The sequence below is a fragment of the Apium graveolens genome, chromosome 2, assembly GCF_009905375.1.
Source record: "Apium graveolens cultivar Ventura chromosome 2, ASM990537v1, whole genome shotgun sequence".
In the NCBI taxonomy this organism is placed as follows: Eukaryota; Viridiplantae; Streptophyta; class Magnoliopsida; order Apiales; family Apiaceae; genus Apium; species Apium graveolens.
In genome coordinates, this window is record NC_133648.1 from 136,332,925 (window position 1) to 136,355,025 (window position 22,101).

Below are 22,101 nucleotides of genomic sequence, written 5' to 3' on the forward strand. Positions count from 1 at the left end.
GGTTTTATAATTTCAATAATTATTTTTGGGATTTTATAAAATTTAGAAATCAATATTTCATCAATTATTTAGCCCTGTAGGATTTTCTGATTTCATTTATTTGTAAAATTCGTATTTAATTCCAGAATTCTTCAAAAATAATGAAACTCATATTTTATGAAGTTTATAATATTCCGAGAATTTTAAAATTATTTTGAAAATTTTTGGGATTAATTTCACCCGCGCGTTGATTCGTTTAATTGATAAAAGAGGGTACAAATTGCATTTCAGAAATTATTTTAAAATTATGAAATTTATGTTTTTATAAACTTCGGGATATTTGTAACATTTTAAGACTATTTCGGTAATTTTACGGATTATTTCTATTCGTACCTTGGCTCGTTAAATTGCAAATTTCAAACCGGATTAGGGGCTTACAGTCGGAACTTGGACACGTGTTTAATTTTCATAAACCTGAACTAAATGTGTCAAATGCTGGAAATTGGTAGACATGTGGCAGGTGGCTCAATGGTTACGGTGTTGGAAGAAAAATAATAATAAGAAACAATAGGGAAACTCCTCCTCCTCCTCTCTCTCAATCTCGACTGTCTCTTCTCTCGCTTTCTTTTCTCCCCAGTTCTGTTCTTCTTTCCTTCTCGCGTTTGCCAGCAATTCTTCTCGTTTCCCCTCATTTCTCTGCCTTGTTTGGTAGCCGTCGCCGCCGTTTGCACCGGTCAATTTCCGGTGACTGCTTCGGTTTGCCCCTACCTGATTGGTGTGTATATATACGTATGTATATGTGTATACTTGATTCGGTTTTGCGTGCTTGCTGTATTTCCGTGTTGTTCGCTGTCTGTTCTTTTCCGGTTGCCGCCGGTTTTATTCCGGTAAAGCGGCCGATGGGCGCGGCGCGTATACGCGTTGTGTCCTATATTTGAGTTTCTTTGGTTCGATTAATTTGTGGAATTTATTTTATCTGTTTATTTGATTTTCTACATAAATTAATTGATTATATTTGTGAAATAAAAATAATATTTTGTGCTGGAAATTATTAAGGATTAATCGGTGAAATTTTGCGTTGGAACCTGAGAATTGATCGGGTACTCGCAAAATTTTGCTGTCGTCCGCGATGACTTTTTACGAGCAGACGGTGGATGGTGATGATTTATTTCTGAGTCCTAATACGATTTAAAATATATAAAATATGAATCAAATTATAAAAATACGGATAATAATAATTAATAATTGGTTTGAATCGGTGGTTAGGAATTAGAAATTGGATTATGATTGGTTGTTGTGAATTTTGGTTGAGACGTCGAGTTATTTGACGGGATAGTCCGATAAATAAAAGAGGTGCTGCCCGATTTTCGGAAAGTCAAATTACGGAAGTACGGGGACGTATCCAATAATTATTGGGACATTGTGCGATTATATGTAAATATTTCATGGGAACCTAATTGTATGCTGAGATGAAACGTTTTGCTAAAAAACAATAACCCCAACTTCATAAAATGGCGAGTATAAGTATTTTCTGAAACCGAACACCGAACCGATTTTCGAGGATGTGAACCCTAATTGATACGTGTATTATTATATGAAGTATGTTATGAGTCGGGTTTTGTTAACGTTCAGGTAGATTATTAGCGAGGATATGTCAAGCATAATCGAATGTCTAAATTAGGGTATTTCGACTTTATAGGTTCTAGTCGGAAGGCCCAAGTGAAAGGCATATGTCATAGCCTATTTGTTTATTCGAGGATTTAACTCAACTCAAATAAGAATGTAACAAGTAAATAGTGGTTCTATCGTCAGAGAGATCTCACAAAATAACATATGTCAAAGGATTAAGTAACATTGTTCATCTACAGACTTGAGGACTTAAGTCACTGGAAGAAGCTCAAGATATTGATCATGCCTCAGTGATATAAATCAAGATTGTGGATTTAATCAAGTGACAGAGATCTCGTCAGGGTATCAATTGATTACAGGGATTTAATCTGAAGAAAATCAAGACATGAAGAAGCATCACAGAAGTTAGCCATTCATGAACCAGACAATACATCGAGTGTCAACATTGAAATGGTGAAATGGATTCAGTGATTTTCAGAAGATTGTCAGAAGAGTGGTTGTTGTTCAAAATTAGTATTAATTCTCTAATTAATTAATTAAGTCATATAATTTATTTAAGAAAATAAATTATATCTACAAAGATTAATTTATTGATTAATTGAATTAATTGGTTAATTAATTCTGAATTAATATTATGCATTTTTCAGAAGTGAATTTGAATTAATATTCAAAATTAATTCAGCAAGACAAATATTTGAACTGATATGAAAATTGGATTGTCATACCGAAAAACTTACAAGTTCACTTAGATTGTCCTACCGAAAGTCTTACAAGTTCAGTTAGATTGTCCTACCAAAAGTCCTACCAGCTAAAAGGATTATCTTGCTGAGCTAAAAGGATTGTCTTGCCAATTAAAAACACAGGATTGAATATAAAGAGCAGCAGCTGTTTGTTTTTCTACAGAGCATTGAATATCAAAAGAAAAACAGAAGAACACAGAACAAAGACAACAGCAGAGAACTTATTGCAATTTCTCAGAACATTTATTTCTAGTATTAATTGTTAAATCTAATCCACTAGAAATACTCCTCTTGTTCTTGTGTAACTATCTAGCGGATCAAAATCCCTAGAACTTAATCTCAAATTGCATTTGGCATTTGATCCTTTTTATTACAAAAATAGAAAAAGTTCATGTCGAATTTATTCTAGATTTGGAATAATTTATTTGAGATTAATCCCTTGTAAACGATACCGTTGTTGTAACACCTTTCAAGTTTAATAATAGTTTTATTTAACTTGAATTTTGTTTCACTTTTTTTATTCCGCATTTTATTCGATTAAACGGTATTTTTTGTATTCAACCCCCCTTCTACAAACATATTGAGACCTAACAATTGGTATCCGAGCCTTCTGATTAACGAACAAATCAAGATCCTAGACTTTTGTGATTCTTTCACTCCTTGAATTTTTATTTACTCAAAAATTCATAATGAGTACACAAAAAGTTGGAACCGTTAAAATTCCACTATTCGATAAAGAAAATTATGTTATGTAGAAGAAAAGATGCTATTATTTTTACAAGTTGCAAATCCCAAATATCTGGAAGTGTTAAAGAAGGGTCAAAAAATTCCGATGGTTATTGAACCAGAGGTAATAGAAGATGATGTGGTGATTACCAAAGCTAGAACTTATGTAAAGAATCCTGAGAATTTTTCTCCTGCTGAAAAAGAAGAAGCCTCCCTGGATGCTAGCCTTCAATTAATTTTAGTAGATTCCCTTGATCCCTTGATGAATAGACATGTGATGGACTATAAAGATTCCAAACACATCTGGAAAACTATTGAGGTGATTAATGAAGGCACAGAGGAAGTTAGGGAGAACAAGTTAGAAATCCTAACCTCTGAGTATGAATACTTTAAATCCAATCCAGGAGAATGAATCACTGAAGTGTTTGAGAGGTACAATGCATTGATCAACAACCTGAACATTAATGGTAAATACTATTCAATCAGGGAGGTCAACAAAAAGTTCCTTTTAACACTGCCAACTCATCTCGAACATAGAATCACTGCCATAAGAGAAGCAAGAGACCTGAGTGAGATTTCTTTGGAAAGGCTCTATGGTGTGTTAAAAACCTATGAGTTGGAGCAGATTCAGCAGAAGGAAGTCTACAGGAAAGGAAGAGTGGTCAGCACGTCTACTGCTCTAGTAGCTGAAGAACAACAACCACAACAACAACAACAATCTCAACAGTCAGAAAGGATGGTACAGTCTTCCAAGGCTGAAGAAAATGTGATAGTAGCAGAATTTGATCCTCCTACTAAAAATCAATCAGGAGATGATTTTTATTCCTTGGAAGAACTGGAGCAATTGGAAGATGAGTCAATGGCCCTGATTGTCAAGAGATTCTCCAATGTCAGATTCAAGAGGAATCCCAAGTTCAAGTACAAGTCCAACTACAACAGATTCCAGAAAGGTGGATCTTCATCCTCTAACACCAGCAGTGGTGGGTACAAAACAAGGATGGTTGATCGAAGCACCATTCGATGCTTCAACTGCAATGAGTTGGGACACTTTGCCACAGAATGCAGGAAGCCAAAACAAGTTAGGAAGAACTCTTATGATTCTAATCAGAAGAGTAAATCTGAAAGGGCTTACCTGGCAAAGGGAAGAAGCTGGGATGATACTGACAGTGAAGATGAAGAAGTTGGGAATCTTGCTCTCATGGCTAGTGATGCAAACACCTCATCGTCAAGAAAAGAGGTAAAATTTACTGATGCTGAATTAGTTTATCATCTAGGAGGTTCCTTAGATTGTGCTTGTCGTGATAATGAAATGTTAAATCAACAAATCAAAGACCTTGAGAAAGAGGTCAATGAATTAAGACTTGTGCACATTAATCAAGATAAATTAAAAGAACAAGTATCTTTTTTAGAGAATAGAGTTGACTGTTATAGACAACTCGAAACTATTCTCAAAGATAAGATCACCGGTCTTGAGACTAAGGTCAAAGCTTACTTTAATTCTTGCTCTAAGGCTAAAGAGTTCTACAATAAGCAAGCTACTAATCAAACATCTAGAGTAGGTTATGATTATAATGTTACTATTGGAGAATTAGGCATAAACTCCCCTCCTCATGTATGTGCTAAAGGTAGGGAAGTACCACATATGCTTAAGGTTATTGATGAACCCCTCTATAAAAAATCAATTGCTGAACCATTTGATGAGACCTCATTTATTATTCAAGAAGAAATCCGTGCTGAAGATCTTGCTAATGAGAAAGTTGTTTCCAAGTCAAGTGTGTCAAAGGTTCCAGTCAAAGTTGTGAAAGCAACTGAGACTAACTCAGACACACATGAGTTGGATAACAAAAATGCCATGTCTACCATGCATAAGTTGCCTGTTGTTGATCCCTCTCATAAAGCAAGTGGTGTTCCTGATTATATGTCTTGTGCTTTTAATTTGATGTATGCTTATTTTAATGGTAAGCATGTTTCTAATGATAAGACTACTCCTCGTTAGCATGTGAATAATAGGAAGCATGATAGGTCTAAGACTGCTAGTCCTCCTAAAGCTAGAAAGGAGACATTTGTGCCTAAGCCTAAACAGAATGTCAAGGCTGTTTACAAGGTCAAATTCCAGTCATTGAGAAAGTTGAGAACATTAAAGTTAAGAATGTTGTTTTGCCTGATAAAGGCCAATTTTACAAGTATGTCGGACCCAACCAAGCTTGGGTTCCGAAGAAGGTCTAATCCATTTGTATTGCAGGGCATTAAACAGGTACAACCGGTAGTGTGGATTCTTGACAGCGGATCATCAAGACATATGACCGGAGATAGAGCCCTGCTATCAAATGTGGTTGAGAAAGCTGGCCCAGTGGTTACCTTTGGAGATAACAGCAAAGGTTTAACTGAGGGATATGGCTGTTTGCTAGCTGGTAATGTTATCATTGAAAATGTGTATATTGTGCAAGGACTTGAACACAATCTGCTTAACATTAGTCAGTTCTGTGAAAACGGCTAAAATGTTTTATTCGACAAGCTGAAGTGTCAGATTCTGCACAAGAAAAATGAAAAACCCTCATTGATGGGAATCCGGAAAGGAAATCTGTTCGTAGCTGACATGAACTCTGGAAGCAATCCTGAAGTCAATTGTTTCTATTCAAAGGCATCGTTAGATGAGAGTTGGCTATGGCACAAAAGACTTTCCCATCTCAATTTTAAAACAATGAATTCTCTTGTCAAAAGAGAATTGGTCAGAGGTCTGCCTCAGCTGGAATTCTCCCCAGAAGGACTGTGTGAGGCTTGCCAGAAAGGAAAGTCAAAGAAAGCAAGCTACAAAGGCACTAACACATCCTCCATAATTGGTGTTCTGCAATTATTGCACATGAATTTATTTGGACCAGTTAATGTTCTTTCGATGTCAAAGAAGTGTTACTGTCTTGTGATAGTTGATGACTATTCCAAGTATACGTGGGTTTTATTCCTTCACTCTAAGGATGAAACACCACAAGTTGTGATTGATCATATCAAGTTGATCGAGTTAGATTCTAATGTCCCTGTTAGAGCAATAAGGTCAGATAATGGAACAAAATTCAAGAATTCACTTCTCAATGGATTCTGTACAGAATAGGGATTACTAGACAATTTTCAGCTCCCAGAACCCCTCAGCAAAATGGAGTGGTAGAAAGGAAGAATCGTACATTGATTGAAGCTGCAAGAACGATGTTAAGTGAATCAGGTCTTCCAATGTACTTTTGGGCTGAAGCTGTAAATACTGCATGTTATACTCAGAATCGAACTCTAATCAACAAAGACTTCATGAAAACTCCTTATGAGATTATGAATGAACAGAAACCTTCTATCAGATACTTTCATGTATTTGGTGCCAGATGCTTCGTGCTCAAGGATGGAGATGATCATCGTGGTAAATTCGAGGCAAAAGCATATGAGGGTATTTTTGTTGGATGGAAGAAGATCATATAGGGTGTATATCATTGATCAACACAAAGTAACTGAAAGTGTAAATATTACATTTGATGACACTAAACTCCCTAGTATCCAAACTGAAGATCCTTCTGAGAAACTGAAGTTTGATAATATGTCAGATTTAGAATCAGAACATGATCAAGAACCTGAGGTTGTTGCTGGTGAAAAACCTGTTAATCATGATTATACGCAAGGTAATGGTGATGGAAATATTGGCAACAATGGAGATACCACTGCTACTGACGAAGAATCATCAAGTCAACCTGACAACAACTCAGGGGGACATGCTGAAGGATCAACTAGTAGGACATAACATCCCAATATGTTTCGAGGCGAATCATCAAGATCAAATCTTCCAAGACATACTGTCTAGAATAAAGCTCATCCTTTTGAGTTGATTATTGGTGATCCAGATGTTGGAGTCAGAACTAGATGTGCTACTCAAAATGAATGTCTATTCTCAGGATTTCTTTCTGAGATGGAACCTAAGAAGATTGAAGAAGCACTGACTGATCCAGATTGGGTGATTGCTATGCAAGATGAACTCAATCAGTTTGAACATCAATAAGTCTGGAAACTGGTACCTAGACCTACACACAAGAAAGCTGTTGGTACTCGGTGGGTATTCAGGAATAAACTAGATGAAGATGGTGTGGTTACATGAAACAAAGCAAGACTGGTAGCTAAAGGGTATTCTCAAGCTGAAGGCATTGATTATGATGAAACCTATGCTCTAGTGGCTAGACTAGAGGCCATCAGGATATTTTTGGCATTCGTAGCATTCTCTAACTTTAAAGTTTATCAAATGGATGTCAAGAGTGTCTTTCTAAATGGAAAGCTGGATGAAGAGGTGTATGTAGAGCAACGTCCTGGTTTTGAAGATCCAGATCATTTGGATTTTGTCTACTTTCTCTTCAAGGCTATCTATGGACTCAAACAGTCTCCGAGAAAATGGTATGACACTCTCTCTGAATTTCTTTTTGAAAATAGCTTTATTAGAGGTGTCATAGACAAAACTCTCTTTTCTAAAAAGCATAAGAATGATACTATATTAGTCCAAGTCCATGTGGATGATATAATATTTGGGTCTACTAATGATAATCTCTGTAAGAGATTTGCTAAGTTAATGCACAACAAATTTGAAATGAGCATGATGGGAGAGCTGAAGTTCTTTCTTGGATTACAAGTAAATCAAAGGTTAGATGGAAATTTTATTTGTCAATCCAAGTATCTCAAGGAACTCCTCAAAAAGTACAATCTAGAGGATTCTGCATCAGCAAGGACTCCGTCAACTACAGCTGTCAAGCTTGGACCATGTGAAAACTCCATTAAGGTAGATGTCACAAGCTACAGAGGTATGATTGGCTCGTTATTCTATCTTACTGCAAGTAGACCAGATATTATGTATGCTACATGTTTATGTGCAAGGTTCCAAGCGGATCCTAGAGATATTCATCTCGTTGCTGTTAAACGAATCTTGAGATATCTTAAGGGAACACCAAATCTAGGTATTTGGTACCCTAAAGAATCTGGTTTTAACCTTGTTGGATATACAGATTCAGATTATGCAGGAAGTGTTGTTGATAGGAAAAGCACCTCAGGGAGTTGTCAATTCCTAGGTAGCAGACTAGTCTCATGGTACAACAAGAAACTGCAAACAGTTTCCAATTCAACGGCCGAGGCTGAATATATTATTGCTGGAAGCTGCTGTGCTTAGATCTTATGGATTAGGAATCAGCTACGGGACTATGGCTCTGTATTGAACAAAATACCTATTCTATGTGATAATACAAGTGCAATAGCCATCACCAACAACCCTGTGCAGCATACAAGGACCAAGCACATTGACATCAGGTATCATTTTATTAGAGAGCACGTCATGAATGGTACTGTTGAACTATTTTTTGTTCCAACAGAAGAACAAATAGCAGATATTTTCACTAAACCTCTTGATGAATCCATATTTACCAAATTAGTTGGTAAATTGGGTATGTTGAATATCTTTAGTGATTAAACTTGTGAATATCTGAAATCTGTTCTTGAATGAATTTACAAATGAATTTTTCATAAATGAAAAATTCATTTGCAAATTTATTTTATCATATTTTCCATAATTTCTTGCTTATTTCTATGTAAGTTTTATTATCTTATCTTATTTATTTATTCTACTTGTTAATTTTAATATCTCAGAATATTTTATTTTCTCTAAAAATATTTTTCTATGAATTTTATTTGCTAAAATTGAACAAAAATCTATTTTTGGAATAAAATAAAATTATTTCTGAAATATTGCTTTTGTTTTTGTAAATTTATTCTGTAACTATACGTATTAATTCTGTGTATAAGTTAATGTTATACTAGAATGACAATCGGCAAGACAATTGAAATTGTCTTGCTGAAAGTCATTTCAGTACATATATGTGTTTAATTTTATTTTCAGTTTAATTTTATACTGGCAAGACAATCGGTATGACTATCAATAGTCTTGCCAGTAATAAAATTTATATCAGATACATATCTTTTATTTTGTACTAGAATGACAATCGGTAAGACTATCGATTGTCTTTCTAGTTTATTCTGTTATATTCATGTATTTTATACTGGTATGACAATCGGTATGACTATCAGATTGTCATACCAGTTATATTTTTATTTGTTTTTATTATTATTACCGTTTGCCTGGTATGACAATCAAAAAGACAATCGGTATGACTTTCCTCGATTGTCATACCGGTTGTCTACTTAAGTTTTTTTTGTGTTTCTTTTATTTGTAATCAGTTTTTTTTCTTCCTTTCAAATTCCAGCAGTTTGTTTCTCTCTCTCAATTCGATCAAAATCAACCTCCATTGATTGTCTTCTTGCTCGAGTTTTTACTCAGCATAACTTTTTCACTCCTGTTTTATATACATACACATATATGCATACAGAAGTGCTGCCAATTTTTTTTTTAAAGAAATAATATATATTTTCAAAATCAAATCTTTCATTTCATTGGCTGTTGTGTTGTGTGTTTGAGTTATCTGTTTGCATATCTGATTTTGGTGGTCAAGACACATTTGTTTCTAAATTTTTTGGATATAATTGAATTAATTCGAATTATTAATTAATTTTTAATTCAAATTTTCTTAATTTAATTCTTAAAATTCTGACAGTGTATGTCTTTTTGTATTTGTTTTTAAAATGGCTCTCAATTTCCAAATTGTCTCGCAGAATCTTGTTGGTTATTTTAATCCAGAAAAATGTGATGTGGAAAAATTTAAGCCTTGGATTAGATTTTTAAATGACCATTCGATTGTTAGCTCTGCTATTAAATCAAATGTGCTTTTAAATGTCGATTTGCTCAGACTGATTTGCACAACCTCTACTGTGGCCGATGATTTTAAATCTTTTTCATTCACCGTGGCAAACACATAGTATGTAGTTGATGAAACAGTCGTCAATCGAGCGTTAAATTTTCCAATGGACAATTTCTGTAATTTACCCTCTGAAAATGATATTTCAAACTTTTTCCATGCTATTAACTATCAGGGGGTGATTAATTTAACCAAGTTGTCTAAATCCAATTTGGTTTCTGAATGAGATATTTTCTTCGATACACTTTCCAAAGTGTTTGCCAACTGCACTAAATCCAACTTTCACAACATCACTTCCACTCTGCAGTATATTGGTCTTGCGGTTGTTTTCAATCAAAGGATCAATTTTGGCAAACTACTTTTATCCATTCTTCTGAGACGTCTCACTACGGCTTTACGTGATCATTCTACAAATCGTAGGGTTTCGTGCTACTACGCTCGTTTTCTCATGCTCATAGCAGAACATCTTCTCTCACCTGAGCATAAAGCTCTTTTTGCTAACTCTTCAGTAACTGAACCCCCTCCAGTAAGTAAAAAGATTTTACACTCGCCAAGACACAACCTTTAAATTCATGCAAGTTCTAGTACTTGTATCTGCTTTCATGGCCACTTACATTCCTTTACCTATTTTCAATCTTCCCGGTCATGAACAGCAAGCTCAACCTCCAGTGGTTCAAACCACCCAGGCTCAAACATCAGATGCTCTTCCTCTGCAGGTAATAATTCCTCACACTCAAACTATTCCTACTTCTGTTGAAAGACCCCCAGTGGTTGATAGGGCTGACCATGAAGTTGTAGAACCACAGCTTCAATCCCAGGTCATAGAGCCAAACACAGAGTCATAACCTATCTCAACCTCTCCCCCACTGTCTAAAATGTTGCCTAGAAGGTTAGTAGGAAGTAGTATGTTGTTGGATGTGAATGAACCCTCAGCTCTGCCTCCTCCCAAGAAAAGAAGAACATTTACTGAGGCATCTGAAAGCCCGTCCTTGTCCTCCCAACATGACATGGACTTTAATATGGCCAGTGAATAGTTACTAGAGACATTCTATCAACAGGATGAATCTATTGAAATTCGCCATAGGGCCATGGCATCCTGTACTGAGTCAAGCACACTTCTATTACTCACAATGGAAGCATACAGACCAATAGATGATACTCAGGACACGGAGCGAGGAGTGCACATTGAGTCGGTTACAGTGCCTGCCATAGTTACGGTAGAAGAGCAGTCACATGCTTCTGAGGGAAAATCTGACTCTCAGCCACCTTTAATAGAGTCATTTTCTCCCCTCCCAAATCTAACACCTCTGGCTCCCTCACGGGATTCTCCACTCACAGATTTATCTGGAGAAAGTGGAGGGCAACTCGGTCAATCTATCCCTGAAGCAATTCAGACATCTATTTCACATGAAAAGATAGGTTTGACTGAGGATCGGGACTCGCGAATTCCCATTGCACCACCATTGACCTCTCTTGAAGAGGCTAGGGTGATTTCAAATGCAGGTACAGAAGATCAGCATCAGGAAGACTCCTCATGAGCAATAATATTGAGAGATACACAAGCACGTGAGTTGAGTAAATCAAACAGGAGAGATATTCAGGTGAGCGCATACACAGACACAAACACTGAAAATCTGTTAGCTCAAATTGCTGAACTGAAAGAACAACTTGCAAAAAGTCAGGCTGAGGCTCAATCATTCAAAGAACAAGTGGCTGAATGGTCTTTTTCTTCCACCTCTGTCAATAATCAGCTGGCTCTCATCAGGACTGAGATATCAGATTTGAAGACCTCTGTTGTACCAAAGCTTAACTCAATCCAGGCATCTCCAACGTTATCAGCTGAAGATATTTCAAACTTCTGCTCTCTCCATAAAGGAATGACTTCTCTTGAAGACTTGGTTGAAATGAATCATTCACTGGATTCCTCCAGATTTCTGAAGATAGAGACGGGCATGGAACATCTCAATGAAGGGATGAAGCACTTGTACTTCATGATCAAAAATTCTCAATGCCCTAATGAAGAACAAAGGACTTTCTTTAAAGGGCCGTCTGGTGGAGGCTCAGGCTCTGGAGGTCATGGAGGTCATGGAGGGTCTACAGGAAATTCTGTAGAGGATTCCTCAACTAAGGGGGAGAAGAAAGGGATAAGTGGAAAGGGAAAAGAAAAAGATTCATCTGCTGGAGGCACATGGATGGCTGATGATGTCTACTATAGTGGAGAACAGGATGACTTTGATATTTTTTACATTCCCACTGAACCAGTCTTGGAAGATAAAGATAGTTTCTTTGAAGTTGAGGAGGAAAGTGATTTTGGAGAATGGGAAGATAAAGCTCAAGTGGATCCTATTTTTGAGAAAGAGTTTCAGCAGCAGCAGTCAGAATTGAAAAAAAGAGAAGCTGAACTCAAAAAGGTATCCCAGATCATTGACATGAGGAAAAACATTGAACGAACAGAAACTCTTGAAAAGCAACGTCTTTATGACATTAAAGCTAAAGAAAGGAGAAGAGATGTCAAACTGAAGATTGGTGAAAAATTGGATGAAGCTAGGAGAGTACTTGATATGCCTCAGCTGAGCACAAACAATGATAGGCAGTTTCTACATCTTCTTGACAAGTTGGACATCTCTAATCCAAACAATGACGTGTACATGAATGCTATAAAGACTGAAGTCTCAAGGATCACAGCTGCCTTTGACAGATCTCTAAATGAAATGAGCATATTTGTATATTGTCATAGCGAAGGATCTTTCAAGGTATCACTTCATCTGTTTGAGAATCGTTCTTTATCAGAGATTTGGGTTCTTCTCAACAAAGTCAAAAGAAGCTCAAAATTAAATGAAGTTCTTCGAGAAAGGCTCAAAGAGTTTGCCAGCAGGGCTAGTCCTCAAGTGGTCAACAATCCTCATCAGGTAAGATTCTTTAAGTCTGACTGTCTTCAAATCTGCCAGCTCGATTCACAATCTCTTAAAGACTACTCTGTTAAGCATCTTGTCTGGATGGAACATCACTTAAGAACTGCTGGATATTCATCCATGTTGAAAACTCAAGCATCTGATCTGATTCAAGCTTATTGTGAAAAGAATATTAAAAGGTACAATCAGTTCAAGAATAAGCTAAAGTCAGTTGGAGTTCAACCAGTCAGGCCAGCCAGCTTCACTTCTGAAAAGGATCGTGTCTTTGACAAGGAGTTGCTTCAAGATTTGGAAGAAGGTGAATTCGGAAGAGAAGACAACTGAATTTAATTAGCTCAAAACTTAATGTAATTTGCTTAGAGCTTTATGAATCAAGATAGACTAATGTAGTTATATGTTCAGTCTAGAGGAACATCTATCTTGTATTCACTTGTAAATTTCTTTTGGAATCTGGAAAATGTTAAATATAATCCAGAACTTTTCTGCTATTTACTTTGTATTACTGTTTATATCTTTTTCTTATTTGTTAGTTGAGTTATCCTCTAGGTATTTGTTGTTATTGTCTAACAAACAAATAGGGGGAGATTGAAAGGCATATGTCACAGCCTATTTGTTTATTCGAGGATTTAACTCAACTCAAATAAGAATGTAACAAGTAAATAGTGGTTCTATCATCAGAGAGATCTCACAAAGTAACATATGTCAAAGGATTAAGTAACATTATTCATCTACAGACTTTAGGACTTAAGTCACTGGAAGAAGCTCAAGATATTGATCATGCCTCAGTGATATAAATCAAGATTATGGATTTAATCAAGTGACAGAGATCTCGTCGGGGTATCAATTGATTACAGGGATTTAATCTGAAGAAAATCAAGACATGAAGAAGCATCACAGAAGTTAGTCATTCATGAACCAGACAGTACATCGAGTGTCAACATTGAAGTGGTGAAATGGATTCAGTGATTTTCAGAAGATTGTCAGAACAGTGGTTGCTGTTCAAAATTAGTATTAATTCTCTAATTAATTAATTAAGTCATATAATTTAATTAAGAAAATAAATTATATCTGCAAATATTAATTTATTGATTAATTGAATTAATTGGTTAATTAATTCTGAATTAATATTATGCATTTTTCAGAAGTGATTTTGAATTAATATTCAAAATTAATTCAGCAAGACAAATATTTGAACTGGTATGACAATTGGATTGTCATACCGAAAGTCTTACAAGTTCACTTAGATTGTCCTACCGAAAGTCTTACAAGTTCAGTTAGATTGTCCTACCGAAAGTCCTACCAGCTAAAAGGATTGTCTTGCTGAGCTAAAAGGATTGTCTTGCCAATTAAAAACACAGGATTGAATATAAAGAGCAGCAACTGTTTGTTTTTCTACAGAGCATTGAATATCAAAAGAAAAACAGAAGAACACAGAACAAAGACAACAGCAGAGAACTTATTGCAATTTCTCAGAACATTTATTTCTAGTATTAATTGTTAAATCTAATCCACTAGAAATACTCCTCTTGTTCTTGTGTAACTATCTAGCGGATCAAAATCCCTTGAACTTAATCTCAAATTGCATTTAGCATTTGATCTTTTTTATTACAAAAATAGAAAAAGTTCATGTCGAATTTATTCTAGATTTGGAATAATTTATTTGAGATTAATCCCTTGTAAATGATACCGTTGTTGTAACAGCTTTCAAGTTTAATAATAGTTTTATTTAACTTGAATTTTGTTTCACTTTTTGTATTCCGCATTTTATTCGATTAAATGGTATTGTTTGTATTCAACCCCCCTTCTACAAACATATTGAGACCTAACACCAAGAGTTGGCGTTGGTCTGAAGATAGCCTAGTGGACTGTTGACGAGCTCAATAAGGTTCCAATTGAAGGACCTGAGTGTTGAAGTCGAATCCAGGGTGGTCTAGTGGTTAGGCGGTAAAGCCTGAGCGTCCGAGTCGGCTCAAGGTCAATCGATAATATTTGTAAAGCTCTGCAAGGAAAATACCCCTGACCATACTCTTATGGTTCAGTATATATGAATGAAATGTTGTTTTGTTTTCGAAAAGGAACATAAATTTTTTAAGTTACATATCCCCTGGGTTTCAAATTGTTTTGTTAACTTGTGTTTTTGGGGAAAACTAACTTCTGAAAATATCTATCTCTAAACTTTGAATAGAAGGATAATGTTTCGAGAAGTGTGCTGTGATAGAATGGTTTTGAAAAGAGATAGGTAAGTGATTTGGAAAACTGGATAAAAATAATCAGATAATTAGATGAGTGTGTGCAGGGGGCCCGTAACAGCCTGGAAGATAGCGTAAGAGGCGAAGTGGTTACGCACCCTATTATAACCACTAGCCCAGCGTGACAGGGACCTAGCTAGTCTCTGAGTTCTGGAACAAGTTTTCATAGGATGGCCAAGATAGAGTCATCCTATGGAGATAGCCTGATCAACTGTCTCACCAGGGATCATCCAATACTTTTATATATGAGCAAGTGGTTTTATGGGTCCTGTGAAGGGACAGGTTTTATGGGTCCTGTGATGGGACAGGTTTTATGGGTCCTGTGATGGGACGGAAGATTTGAAAATGAAAGTAGCATGCTAAAAATTTAACTGTGGAATTTACACAGCATAGTTAATGAAATGCTTTATAGAGCATGCTAGCTATTGATAATCCAGTTTTCATCGGTTTTCAGATGTTCACTTGTTTTATAAATGAATTATGATTCATGTTCCTACAATTGTTTTTCATAAATTGTTTTTGATTATTATTCATATAGTAGTACTTCTGAGCAATTGATTGCTCACCCTTGCAAAATGTTTTATATATGTATTGCAGATACCTAGGAGATTCTCCCGTGGTAGTCGGGTAGAGTTCTAGTTCCTTCCGTGTCAGGCTCCTCTTAGATAGTTTTGTCAGACCAGAAGTGGTCTATTAAGTTGCTGTGTTAAGATAGTATTGTCAAGGTGATTGTAATGAATTATTTTTGTGATAAATTATAACCTAGGTCATACTTAAACCTGGGAAAGATCCTTGTAAGAGGGGTCATGTTTATGTTTTGATCAGTGAAATGAGTTATATTATGTTACATGTTGTGTTGTGTATGATGTCAACTCCTGACCCCGGGGTTGAGTCTGTCACAGTTGGTATCAGAGCTACAGGTTTGAATCCCTGATTTAGGTTAAGAATAGAATCATAAGAGTGCAGAAAGGTTTATATATAGATGTGAGTCAGCAACTCAATCAGAGGAGCGAGTCTATGAGCTCAGTCAAGGGTTCGGAGGTATAACCCTGATGTCTTTTGAGGACTGGCTGGAACTTCCCTAGCTTTTAGTAAGTCTCCCTTGTGTATAGGTATCACTGGTAATGTCTGGTAGAGGTTTCTAGTTTCCCTTCTCGAGGAAACGAGTCTGACGGTGAAAGTTCAGGTGGAATGGTAATAGTCAGCGGCTGCCATGACAGTGGAGTCTCATAGTGAATGTGGATCAGTACTGAGGTGTATACCTTGAAACCTTATATTTCTTTCCTCGAAGGTTCTATCGGTTTATTGGGGCAAACAATACATATGATTTGACTATTTGTCTGTGTGGCAAAGGGCCTAGTGGGATGCCACCAAATTATGTGTTGGAAACTATATGGTACTAAGACTGGTCATCTTACGTACTTGTATGGTTGCTCCCAATCATATCCGCATATTCTTCCCTTTTCTTTCAGAATGGGCTACCTTGATTTTGAAATTTTATTTGGCATTCTACGACAATGAATTTCTTCGGTAACCTCTGTAGTTAGACCATCCTAGTTATGGAAAGTAAACAAAGAGTTGACCTTCAGGAGAAGTAAAAGTTCTGTATCCGTTTGCTATTTTGGAATAACGACAACAGAAAGAATTTGGGATCCATTGAAAAAGGTTGTCGTCTTAGAAAAATTAATTCAGTAGTGGGTGATTCAATGGAAAATGATAGAGAACCGTTATTAGAGGAATGGTTAGTTGAAATAGGACTAGTATGTCCAACAGGATTCGGAGTTCCTCAATTCTGACCTGGTTTGCGAGGCTGCTTTTTAGTAGTTGTGGCTGATATAGCCAACCCCGTTTTGTTATGTTGGGTAGTGATACATATGGTTATTAGTATATTATGTGTCACAGTATTGTAAATCGTGGAGTAGAGTGGTGGTAGTTGGTTAGTATATTTGTTACTGGTTTGGTTTATTGTGATGGATTAATATGATTGTTGGTCGATTGTTGGTGTCCGCTTGAGTCCGACTGATAGTCAATAATAGAGGAAATGCTTCCCAAATTTTTAGAAAATACCCTACTTTTAAGGACACAACTTATACTTTTGTGTGTTATTGATGTTTCTGTTGATACTCCAATTGATCAATTAAAAGAGAAAGTTTGTTAATTTTATCAACTAATGGTCAGTTAGATAGAAGTCGGTTCCAATTAGATTAAGTCGAATTTTGATGTGATTTTCAGATCCGGAAACAAAGAATGTTCAATGTTTTAAATGTGGTCATAAGGGTCATTATGTGTCGAAATGCAATTCAGAAAATTTAGGAGTTACTTGTTACAATTGTGGGAAGGTTGGGCATATTGCAAGGAGTTGTGGAACGGTTACTCAAGTAACTACATCCTAAAGGCCAACATCCAGCACAGCTAGAGGCAGAACTTTCAGAGTGACCAAGAGATCGAACGCCTAGGACTCGGGCGTAGTTGTAGGTGAATTTTCTCTCAACTTCATACCTGTTAAAGTTTTATTTGATTCAGAAGCATCTAAACCTTTTATACCAAAGAAATGTGTGAGTAAAACGAATTTGATATTAGAAGACTTAGCTGAGCCTTTAACCATAAAAGTGGTTAGTCAAGATGGACTTTCTAGTGAATCACTTATGTCTTAACTGTCAATTAGAATCCATGAGTACTCTTTTCGGCTAATCTGACACCCTTCGAGCTAGAAGAGTTCGATGTGATTTTAGTAACGGATTGGTTGTTATGTCATAAGGCAAAGGTTGATTTTCAGAAGAAGCGAATTTTAAAGTGTACGGAAGCCAATAGTAAGGTAAGTTTCTAGGGGAAGAAGCAAGATAAGAGGTTCTTCCAATCATGCAATAAAAGGAGTAGTAAACTAAGGATATAAGTTAGGTCCACTATATGTAGAGATACGAAGAAGAAAGTATTTAAGCTGGAAGAAGTTTGAGTAATGAATGAATGCCCTGGAGTTTCTCCAACGGCCAGTGGGCATGAAGTAATTAATTAAGTAATTACAGAAGTTATCGGAAAGGGAGGTGACCATACCCGATATATCTCCGTGGGACACACCAGTGATGCCATGGGAAAAGAGGAATAAAATTATGAGATTATGTACTATTTATCGAGAGATTAACAAAATGACGAATAAGAATAAGTAACCCCTATCTAAAACTAATTACTTTTGTGACCTAATTTAAGGAGCGTGTTATTCCTCGAGTGTTGACTTAAGATCTAGCCTGAGGACGTATCGAAGGCTGCAGTTAGAACGAAATATGGGCATTACAATTTTTGGTAATGTTATTTGGATTAACAAGTGTATCGGTTAGTGAACATGGTGTATAAGGAGTGCTTAAATAAGCATGATTGTATTTATTGATAACATCCTCAACTATTCAAGGACCAAGGATGTCCATGTGGAACGCCCAAGGATTTCCCTACGAAGATTAGAAGGGAAGCAACTATATATTAAGTTTCAAGTATGAATTTTGGATGGGAATAACAAATGATCCCGATTATTCCATTAACGACCATTTAAGCAAAACCGGTGTAGTAATAGATGCCCTGTGTAGAAGGAGAGAATTGAATGTGATTAAAATCGCTGAGGAGTTAATAAAAGAATTGGGAAAAAGTGGAATGTGAAGTTCAAATACTTGAAGGTTATAAAAAGTGAATATATGACATTACTTTCCAGCCTTAACTGATGGAAATGAGTAAGAAGTGTTCTAATGTTTGGGAAACTAAGTTGAAAGTGAGTACCCTCTATCATCTTTAGACGAAGGGTCAAAGTGAGAAGACGATTCAGAAGATATAAAATATGTCGAGAATATATATTTTGGGTTTAAATGGAAACTGAGGTAATCACCTACCATTGATTGAGTTTTCCTATATTAATAGTTATCATACTAGTAGGGGAATGCTACCTTGCGAAGCCTTGTATGGACATAAGTGTGGTTCCCCACACTATTAAGAGAAGGTGGGAGTAGTAATGTTGTTAGGTCCTGAGTTAATTCAGCTCATCAAAGATGCAGTGGTGTTGATTTGGAAAGAAATTGAGGTAACTCGGGTTAAACAAAGAAAGAAGGCGGACTTGCATTCAAAGAGTATGTATATAGAAATAGGATCATTGGTATTGATAAAAGTTTCACCTTGAAAGTGATTGGTTAGGTTTGAGCAGAAGGGGTGAGTTGAGTCCTAAAGATGTGGAACTATTGGAGGTATCGAGGAAGATAGATGAAGTTGCTCATGAGTTAGTATTGTCACTACAGTTGTAGCAATTTATTATATGTTCCGCATGTCATTGTTGAAGCGATATGTTCTTGATTCGAACCAAGTCGTTGAGTAGGAGCTAATGGGCTCTCATCCAAATTGTTCTGCGTGGAATGATCGACCCAGATCCTAGATCGTTATGAGCGAGTCCTTAGGAATGAGTTTATATCTATAGTGAGTATGCTTTGAATGAATCCTAGAGTAGAAGAGTCTACTTGGGAGTTAGAGTCAGATATGCTTGACAAATATCCTCACGTATTGGTTAGATCAAATTCTGAGGACATAATCTTTTTAAGGGGGAAGGATGTAACGACTCGTATAGTTTCATTATTATTACTATATTTAAATGCGTAATTATGGAATTATTAAATAAATAAATTATGTGTATAGCTTTTATCATCTATGTGTTATTTTATTATTATCTATGTGTGAATTGTGGTGTACCGGGTTGTTTGCGTAATTAATTATTGAGTTGTATTGAATTGTTTCCACTTTAAAAAGTAAATTTAATGCAAATTTATTTACATAAATATTTGGAATGTCTCTAAAATTGTTTTTATGTTTTTATAATTTCAATAATTATTTTTAGGATTTTATAAAATTTAGAAATCAATATTTCATCAATTATTTAGCCCTGTAGGATTTTCTGATTTCATTTATCTGTAAAATTCGTATTTAATTTCGGAATTCTTCAAAAATCACGAAACTCATATTTTATGAAGTTTACAATATTCTGAGAATTTGAAAATTATTTTGGAAATTTTTGGGATTAATTTCACCCGCGCGTTGATTCGCTTAATTGATAAAAGGGGTACAAATTGCATTTTAGAAATTATTTTAAAATTATGAAATTTATGTTTTTATAAACTTCGGGATATTTGTAACATTTTAAGACTATTTCAGTAATTTTACGGATTATTTCTATTCGTACCTTGGCTCTTTAAATTACAAATTTCAAACCGGATTAGGGGCTTACAATCGGAACTTGGACACGTGTTTAATTTTCATAAACCTGAACTAAACGTGTCAAATGCTGGAAATTGGTAGACAGGTGGCAGGTGGCTCAATGGTTACGGTGTTATAAAAAAATAATAAGAAGAAGAAACAACAGGGCAACTCCTCCTCCCCCTCTCTCTCAATCTCCACTGTCTCTTCTCTCGCTTTCTTTTCTCCCCAGTCCTGTTCTTCTTTCCTTCTCACGTTTCCCAATAATTCTTCTCGTTTCCCCTCATTTCTCTGCCTTATTTGGTAGCCGTCGCCGTCGCCGCCGTTTGCTCCGGTCAATTTCTGGTGTCTGCATCGGTTTGCCCCTACCTGATTGGTGTGTATATATACGTATGTATATGTGTATACTTGATTGGGTTTTGTGTGCTTGCTGTATTTCCGTGTTGTTCGCTTTCTGTTCTTTTCCGGTTGCCGCCGGTTTTATTCCGGTAAGGTGGCCGGTGGGCGCGGCGCGTATGCGCGTTGTGTCCTGTATTTGGATTTCTTTGGTTCGATTAATTTGTGGAATTTCTTTTATCAGTTTATTTAATTTTCTGCATAAATTAATTAATTATATTCGTGAAATAAAAATAATATTTTGTGCAGGAAATTATTAAGGATTAATCGGTGAAGTTTTGCGTTGGAACCCGAGAATTGATCGGGTACCCGCAAAATTTTGCCGCCGTCCGCGATGACTTTTTACGAGCGGACAGTGGATGGTGATGATTTAATTTTGAGTCCTAATATTTAAAATATATAAAATTCGAAAAAATTATAAAAATATGGATAATAATAGTGAATAATTGGTTTGAATCGGTGGTTGGGAATTGGAAACTGGATTGTGATTGGTTGTTCTGAATTTGGGTTGAGACGTCGAGTTATTCGACGGAATAGTCCGATAAATAAAGGAGGTGCTGCCCGATTTTCGGAAATTTAAATTACGGAAGTACGGGGATATATCCAGTAATTATCGGGACGTCGAGCGATTATATGTAAATATTTAATGCGAACCTGATTGTATATTGAGATGAAACGTTTTGCCAAAAATAATAACCCTAACTTCATAAAATGGCGAGTATAAGTATTTTCTGAAAACGAACACCGAACCGATTTTTGAGGACGTGAACCCTAATTGATAAGTTTATTATTATATGAAGTATGTTACGAGTCGGGTTTTGTTAACGTTCGGGTAGATTGTTAGCTAGGATATGTCAAGCATAATCGAATGTCTAAATTAGGGTATTTCGACTTTGTAGGTTCTAGTCGGAAGGCCCAAGATTTGGCGTTGGTCTGAAGATAGCCTAGTGGACAGTCGATGAGCTCAATAAGGTTCCAATCGGAGGACCTGAGTGTTGAAGTCGAATACATGGTGGTCTAGTGGTTAGGAGGTGAAGCCTGAGCGTCCGAGTCGGCTCAAGGTCAATCGATAATATTGGTAAAGCTCTGCAAGGCAAGTACCCCTGACCATACTCTTATGGTTCAATATATATGAATGAAATGTTGTTTTGTTTTCGAACAGGAACATAAATTTTTTAAGTTACGTATCCCATGGATTTCAAACTATTTTGTTAACTTGTGTTTTGGGGGAAAAGTAACTTCTGAAAATACCTATCTCTAAACTTTGAATAAGAGGATAATGTTTGGGGAAGTGTGATGTGATAGAATTGTTTTGAAAGAGATATGTAAGTGATTTGGAAAACTGGATAAAAATGATCAGATAATTGGATGAGAGTGTGCGTAGGGGGCTCGTAACGGCCTGGAAGATAGCGTAAGAGGCGAAGTGGTTGCGCACCCT